At 42.0% G+C, this 8,384-nt stretch overlaps 1 pseudogene; it reads right to left on the bottom strand.

The window, feature by feature from the left end:
- Positions 1-5,991: 5,991 nt before the first annotated feature.
- Positions 5,992-8,079, bottom strand: LOC147344074 (mitochondrial import inner membrane translocase subunit Tim17-A pseudogene; annotated as a pseudogene).
- Between the last annotated feature and the right edge of the window lie 305 nt (positions 8,080-8,384).

Genomic DNA, 8,384 nt, shown 5'->3' with positions numbered 1-8,384 from the left:
GGTTTTTCCTCTTTTGTATAAGGCTTTGCCGCGTACCCAAGGAATGTCAAATTTTACTGGATTGGGGTTTTTAAAAAAATTAGCACGTAACTATGGGGGAAATGTATCTGTAAGACGGGCAGAACCCATTTGTTTGTTGTTGCTTTTTGTAACTGTAGGCATTCATTGTTGATCTTGTCTTTGTCTTTCCGTTTCTCTTCCTTCTTCTTTTCCTCCCTCCTCCCTCCTTTCTTTCCTTCCTATTGTTATTTGGTTAGGGGAAAAAAAATTCCAACAACCTGATGTAACTGCACCTGGTAAAATCAGAGATTTATGTCATTTGGCCCCAGGATTCACTAATAGCCTCTATGCTGCTGCTGCTGCTAAGTCGCTTCAGTCGTGTCCGACTCTGTGTGACCCCATAGACAGCAGCCCACCAGGCTCCCCCGTCCCTGGGATTCTCCAGGCAAGGACACTGGAGTGGGTTGCCATTTCCTTCTCCAATGCATGAAAGTGGAAAGTGAAAGTGAAGTCGCTCAGTCGTGTCTGACTCTTAGCGACCCCATGGACTGCAGCCTACCAGGCTCCTCCATCCATGGGATTTTCCAGGCAAGAGTACTGGAGTGGGGTGCCATTGCCTTCTCCGAATAGCCTCTATATGTTTCCATAATTCTTTTTTCATCTCTTTGCTTGCTTCAAATGTGAAAAAGAGAGTCTCTGGGCAAGGATGGAGCTGTCTAAACTGTTCTAGGTCCAAATGCAAGCTGGATGAGGTTTGTCTTTACTTAGATATTTGCACAAAGTGGTCCACAGCTGAACAATATTGAACTTGAAATCAGCAGGAGTCCTGATTCTGTCACTGAGTGTGTGACCTCGGACAGTTCACTACTGTGCTGCCTGAAGTCAGCCTTGGCTACTTCATTTAATTAACAGAGATAAAATATTTCCCTTCCTACTTTGCAGAGTTGTTGTGCACCTGAAGTGCAGTGATGGGGGCAAAAGCACCATGTCACCCGAAAAGCATTTTACTGGGAAAGCAAGGTGTATTTTTAAGTAGGGCAAACATATAATTTATCCTCCAAACTGGGACTTTTTTTTTTAGAGTAAAAACGGGAGCTCATTTAAAAATTATGCAGGGCAGTAGGCATAAACTGGTACTGCCCTAGGCACACTGGGACAAATGACCATCTGAATTCTGAGCTAACATATCCTTTTGCCTTGTTCTAAAGAATAACTCAAGACTGCTTACAACTGATTTATTGGTGGTGGTGGAAGATGTTTTGGTGGGGAAATTATAGGAAAGGGTGATGAGAGTGGTAGCTCATGATTATGAAGGAAGAACCAAGAACCTTCTCCAAACATGCAAAAATCAAGTGCAGCGTCACAGTTGCATTCTGAGATTTAAATGTGCAGAACATGTGAAGAGCCCTTGAGATGTTGTGACTCAACGAGAAATATGTATTTGGCCACATTCAGATGACCAAAATGTATTTCTCACATATATATGATCTTCAACCTGAGTTCCTGGCTCATAGTTCTCAAAATCCTTGGAATTTCCTGAGCAGTAAGAGCGATAAGAGCATCTTTTGTTATAGTTTTTGTTCTCTTGTCCTCACTTCTTAAAATGGCTTCTGTGCCTTAGAGGTGAAACAGATGCCTTGTTATTCAGAACAGGCTTCTTTCCTCCACTACTGAGTTTGTGTTAATTTTTTTTAAAAAAAGCACCTAAGGATGGGGGCTTGTTACCAAGGGAACCAACCCTGAGATTAAAGGATTGACACTTTTGGTCCTACCCTCACTCTTCACTCTCCACCTCCAGGGAGGTGGGTAGGAACTAGCGGCTGGAGATTGAGTTGTCATCAATGGCCAGTGATTTTCATCAATTAAGCCTATAATGAAGCCTTCATAAAAGCCCAAGAGGAGGGATTCAGAGAGCTTCTGGGTGGGTGAATACGTGGAGATGCTGGGAGAGTGATGTGGCCAGAGAGGGCATGGAAACTCAGCATCCTTTCCCTGTACCTTGCCCTGCGCATCTGTTCTACCTGGTTGTTCCTAGTTATATCTTTTTATAATAAACTGGTGATCCAGTAAGTAAAAAGTTTCTCTTGGTTTTGTGAACTGCTCTAGCAAATTAATCAAACCTGAGAAGGGGGTTGTGGAAATCTCTGATTTATAGCCAGTTGGTCAGAGGAACAGGTAACAATATGGACTTACAACTAGGAAGTCCAAGAAAGGGGGACTTTGGAACCTCTAGTTTATAGCAGATTGGTCAGAAGCACAGGTGATCATGTGGGCTTGTGATTGGCATCTGAAGGCATGGGGGCAGTCTTTTAGGACAGAATCTTTTACCTGTGAAATTAACAGGTTTATAGTGTTGTGTTGTTGTTTTGTTGCTTCAGTTGTGTCTGACTCTATGACCCCACTGACTGTAGCCTGTCAGGCTCCTCTGTCCATAGGATTCTCCAGGCAAAAATACTGGAGTGAGTTGCCAATTCCTCCTCCGGGGGATCTTCCCAACCCAGGGATTAAACCCCTGTCTCTTGAGTCTCCTGCATTGGCAGGTGGATTCTTTACCACGGAGCCAACTTAGAATTGAGCTAAATTGTAGGACACCAAGCTGGTGTCTAGAGAACTGTGAACCACTGCGGCATTGGATCCAGGAACCCATTTAGTCTTCCTCTGAAAATGGTGAAGATGGTGGTTAAGAAGCGGAAGGAAGAAAGAACTGGATGAGTTGAGCAAGAAATACCTTAACTACTTCAGTTTGATCACCATCCTCAAAAAGGGAGAAGAGAAAGGACTTCCCTGGTGATACAATGGTTAAGAGTTCACCTGCCAATGCAGTGGATTCGATCCCTGGTCCAGGAAAATCTCAATGCCATGGGGCAACTAAACCCATGTACCACAACTACTGAACCCATGCTCTAGAGCCCAGGAGCCACAACTCCTGAAGCCCACAAGCCCTACAGCCTGGGCTCTGCAGCAAGAGAAGCCACGGCAATGAGAAGCCTGTGCATTAAAAAAAAAAAAAAAACTGAGAAGAGAAAAAAAGAAAATACGTGCCACACCAGTGTTGACTAAGATAACAAAAGGGTACTGGAATGATTTTGATCTTGGAGTGTATTCATTTAACTTGCTTTCCTTCTGTTGCTGCCCTTGATACATGTATGATATCAGTACAGTCATTCTTATTTGTTGAATAAACAAGGGCCATGGAAACTTAAGAAGCTACTGGTAAGAAAAGTATAGATCAGACTAGAAGTAAGAAGACATGGCTCTGTTGCAGTCCCACTCAGCAGAGGCTTGGAGTGGTTAAGTTCTTCTTTGAACATTGTTATTTCAAGGCTCTGTGACACTAATATTAAGCTGGGCAAAGATGGATTTCCCGTATAATATGAAGGGTGGGGCAGAAATCCTGACTGTAGCAGAAACTAACTTAGCCCATTGCAGTGGTCTCGGTGAAATTTTTGACCTCAAGGCAGAGGAGGCAAGGAGGAAGGATTGATTTTGAGTTAGCTAAAAGATGGAATGGACAGGATTAGTTGAACAGATGTGAAAGACCATGGCTTCCGTTTGCAGAGTCATGCAGTGTTCCAACTGAAACTCCTCTGCTTCTGAAGAAATTCAATCCTCTAGTGAAAACAGGAACTCTTGACACGATGCCAGCTAGCCACAGTGACCGTGGCACACATATAGCTCTGGTGTCAAGAAAAAGAAGGAAGATGAAAGTGAGAGGTGAGTTCTAGCTGTCCCATTATTAATAACAAGTTAGAGTCCACAATCCTCATGATCCCAGTGGTGGCAAACAGAGACCTCCAGGAACTGCAGAAGATCAACTCCTGAATTCCACCATACATGTCAGGGATGTTCTTAAGTGAGACATGTGTAAATCAGGAGCTTTTTCCTGGTATGTCTAGCTGATGCACACCAGCCTGGTATATTGGTACTGATTTGTATATACTCAGAAAAATTGAAAGCAAGGTATTGAATAGATGTTTGTACACCAATGTTCATAACAGTATTATTCATAATAGCCGAAGAGGGAAACAACCCACAGAACATCAGTGGATGAATGGATAAAGAAAACGTGGTCTATACATAAAATGGAATATTATTCAGGCTTAAAAAAGGAAGGGAATTCTTTCCATGCTACATGGATGAACCTTGAAAACATTATGCTAATTGAAATAAGTCAAACCTAAAAGGAAAACTACTGTATGATTCCACTTATATTCGGGGCCTAGAATAGTCAAATTTATTGAAACATAAAATAGAATGGTAGTTGCCAGGAACTGAGGGGAGGAGGGAATGGGGAGTTATGATTTAATGGGTAAAGAGTGTCAGTTTGGGATGATGAAAGAGTCCTGTGATGGATCATGGTGTTTGTTGTACAGCAATGTGAATTCACTTAATGCCACTGAACTGTATACTTAAAAATGGTTAAAATGATAAATTTTATATTACGTATATTTACAACTATTTTAGAGAGTTAACAGTATGACAGGAAAAACCCTTCTGAGGGTGTGCAATAGACAGCTAAAAAAAAAAAAACAGCAATGTAAATCCAAAGTTAAAGCAAATCTAGGTCTACATACAAACTGAGGGATGCAAGATATTTTCCCCAACATGGCCATCCCCTCTCTTAAGTTCTGGCTCATAGTTATACAGAGGTAATAATGCATTGAAAAAAGGAAATAATAGGAATTCCCTGGTGGTCCAGTGGTTATCCTCCTGCCAGTGCAGGGGACATCGGTTCCATCCCTGGTCTGGGCAGATCCCACATGCTACCAGGCAACTAAGCCTGTGCTCTGCAACAAGAAGCCGCCACAGTAAGTCTGTGCATGGCAGCTAGAGAGTAGCCACAGCTAGAGAAAGCCAGCGTGCAGCAGTGAAGACCCAGCATGGCCAAAAATAATAAATAAATAAATATTTTTTAAAGAAAGAAATAACAGGAGGAAGAGCAGCATCATGGTATTGCATGTTCCAGGCTTCTGAAACTTTTCCATCTAAGTGTCCCTCACAGCTAAGAAGTGTGAGCTTTGATCTCTAATTTCTGGACACAGAGTTTAAAGCCCTCATCAGAAATGGGAAGTTTAGTTTCTTTGAAGTTCGGCATCCCAACTTCAAAATTTGTCAGTTTTCCATTCTATTCCCTAATATATTTATGTTGATCTTAGTATCATTCTGGCATGTAACTCATTCAGCTGATGCTGTTTGAAAGCATATGCCTGACCATTCACAATTCCTAGCAGGGGTAGAGTGGGGAACAAGAGAGATAAGGCTGCATTCCTCATAGAGATGTGGTAGGGGATGATGGAGGGAAAAAAAAGGATGCTAACATGAGCTAGCATCATGCAAACCCGTTCCCAACCATGTGAGTTTTGTGTAGCTTCCTGCGCCTTCCCAGTTTGACACACTCGCCTGAGGGTTAGAACAGTGTTCTGTGTGGTTGTGCGAGTCTGAATGCATCCACTGGCTTCTCTTCATCTCCATTTCCTCAGCTCAGAAGTCACAGGACTAGGTCGCCAAGCAGTCATTGTTGGGCAGAGCAGAGCCCTGCGGGCCTTACCACGGCTGGAACTTTCTCCAGCAACTCCTTGCTTTATTTATTTATTTTTTTAAAGAAAGAGCAGTCTCCAGGTGTTTTTTGTTGTTTGACTAAGAAAACAAAACCAGGCGGAGAAGTCCCCGAGGAAAGTCATGCTTCAAGACTGTTTGCTGTGTAGCCCTTCATCTTCTAAGTACTTACTGTGTTTCATTTTAAAGATTTTAGACATTTATTTTATCACAAATGCAATCCAAGTGTGAATAAATAAATGTATTATCTTTTAAGAATGCACCCCCCCTCCCCGCCATGTTCCTTTAAACAGAAAAAGATTCTGAATGTTTCTTCATAGCCTATTTGGCTATAGTTGTCCCACCTACAGTTTTAAAAACAGACTGAACTTGATCTTCTGAAATCCTTCCTAGACCTACAGCTCATTCTGTTGAAGAAATCCTGAGAGAGAAGTCCTACTGGTATTGTCAGTAGTCTCCAAAAGGTGAGGATGATAAATGGGCTGATGGCAACTAGAAGGGGTTTTCAGCAAAAGGAGAATCCTTGGGAAACTGGGCAGAGGCAAATCTTATCAACAAGATACCAGTTCCTTTGATGAGAGCCAGGAGAATGCCACCCATTGAGGCTTACCCAGCATGGATTCTGACCCCTTTCTTGCTCTCAGGATGGCTTCTGTTAAGGCTTCACTCATGATGGAGTTCCAGGTGTCTTCTTTTGCTCTGACTTGAACTGTATTGCAGTCAGTCTCAGAAAACAGACCTCTTCAGACTGCAAAGTTACCTGCCAACTGCAGAACCCTGGTTTTAATAGCTATCAAATTCCCTCGTTGTCTGTGATTTACTCCTACCAGAGAATTGTGGAAACCTTTGATTACTTGAGAGATCCCACTATTTATGGTTCCCATCCTAAAGGCCCCCACCGCAGCCATCCATAATGCACCAGGGGCAGGGCTGGCATGCCTCCTGCTCCACCTGGACTCCGCTCCTTCTCGGTCAAGCCCTTGCTTTAATACTCTCCTCTGTTCCCACTCAGCAACAGACAGCTCCTGTAGAAATGATTTCTGGTGCCCCAGGAAACCTATTTGCTCCTGTGGGAGCTTGCTTTCTGTTTGCAGATGATCTGAGAATAAGGATGTCTGAACTTTAGACTTGGCTTCATATGATAAAAGTACAGTATAATCCACCTTACCCCCAAGTTTGTTATAATTTGGGACTTGGATTCCACCCAGCTCTCATTATAATAATTGCTCTTTATTAAATGCTCAAAATATGCCAAGTGCTATTAAATGCATCATTTCATTTAATCCTCAGGTGAACTTTATCAGACAGGTTAGCATAATAGCTGAAAGCAGGGCTCTGGAGGCAGACTGCCTGGATACTCTCCTGTCTGCCTTACTTAACAGCTGTGTGACTTCAGACAAGTTACTTAGCCTCCCTCTGAGCCTCGTTTTACACGTCTATAGAAAGGGATAATAATAGTACCCAACTGCTGTGAGAATGACTTGAGTTAATAACATGTAGAACACCAGAGAGCAAGTTCTTTTTTAAAAAGATGTGTGTATTATTACCCTCATTTTCCAGATGAGAAAATTGAAACTTAGAGATGTTAAACAACTTGCCGGAGTCACACTGGTGGGGAGGACAGAGGTATGATTAGAACCCAGTGCCATCAGAAGCTGAAGTCCATGGTCCAGATGATTACTCATCCAGAAGACTGAATTACCAGGATTGCTAGCTTCCAAGAAAACCTCATTAGAGAGGTTTCTTTCACTGTATATCCTGGCTTGGACCTTAAGGCTCTTACTATGGCAGCATTCCATGACTACATTCTATACTATGATGATGCTGTGTGTCTTGTCTCTCTAGCTTATGGTGTCTCTGCAGCATCTTAACTTTCCCAATAATGAGATTTAATGGGCCAAGAGGAATATATCAGATGAGCAAGAGAATGGAGGGAAAATAGTAGAGTGCCCAGACAAGCAGAGGATTCAGGAAGGGACTAAAATCAGATCTGTGTTATTTGTGGGTGTCTTTACATATTGCCTATGAACACCAGCTACTCCTTTCCTGAGGGTCCTAGCCAAGACCCCAGCTTTGGACAACAGAAGTAAGTTAGGAAGAAATCAGAGGTGTGGATGCTGGAGTGTGATAATGAGGTTATCTATAGAAGAGAAAATAGGCTGGCTTTAGTTAATAATATAAAAATTGCTTTTCTTTGCTTCTAAGCATTTTAATTTTTAATAGTACAAGTCCTCACGGGAGGAAGAATTAGGCAAAGGGTTTAATCATAAAACATTATTTACTTTACAAACAGTTGTATGGACACACCCACACACCCACGCACACACACACACACACACACGCACGCACACACACACGCACGCACACACACACAATTCTTGGCAACTACAATGTAACAGAGGCCAGTACTGGTTTTCTGAAGCAGCATTAGTTTCCCCTTCAGTGGTGCAAAAATAGGAAATCAAGAAGTTCCATTTTTACACAAATCCTGGTATATTTGTTTAACCTTTCTCCTTGCTCCATATGTACATTCTAAATTATAAAACTAGGTTTTGAAGTTTTATGCAGTATTTAATACAGGTTAAAATTTTTAACAGTATAAAAGGATACATTATGAAGAACAAAAACTTCTCTCTCTTCCCTCAATTGCACTTCTCAAAGGCAATCACCGTAAACAGTCTCTGTTTCTAATTCTTCTAGTGATCACCATTATACTCTTACACATTCTCAGTTCTCTGTTACTGATTTATTAACTTTAGATGATTTCCTTTATTCTGCTTTGGAAGATGAAAAATTTCAGTGTATTTTACCACCTCCTACTTTCCCTT

This window comes from Bos grunniens, chromosome 26 (genome assembly GCF_055505025.1).
Source record: "Bos grunniens cultivar Pamir isolate PY7600 chromosome 26, Bosgru_T2T1.0, whole genome shotgun sequence".
Classification (NCBI taxonomy): Eukaryota; Metazoa; Chordata; class Mammalia; order Artiodactyla; family Bovidae; genus Bos; species Bos grunniens.
This window is presented reverse-complemented; position numbering and strand designations above follow the sequence as displayed.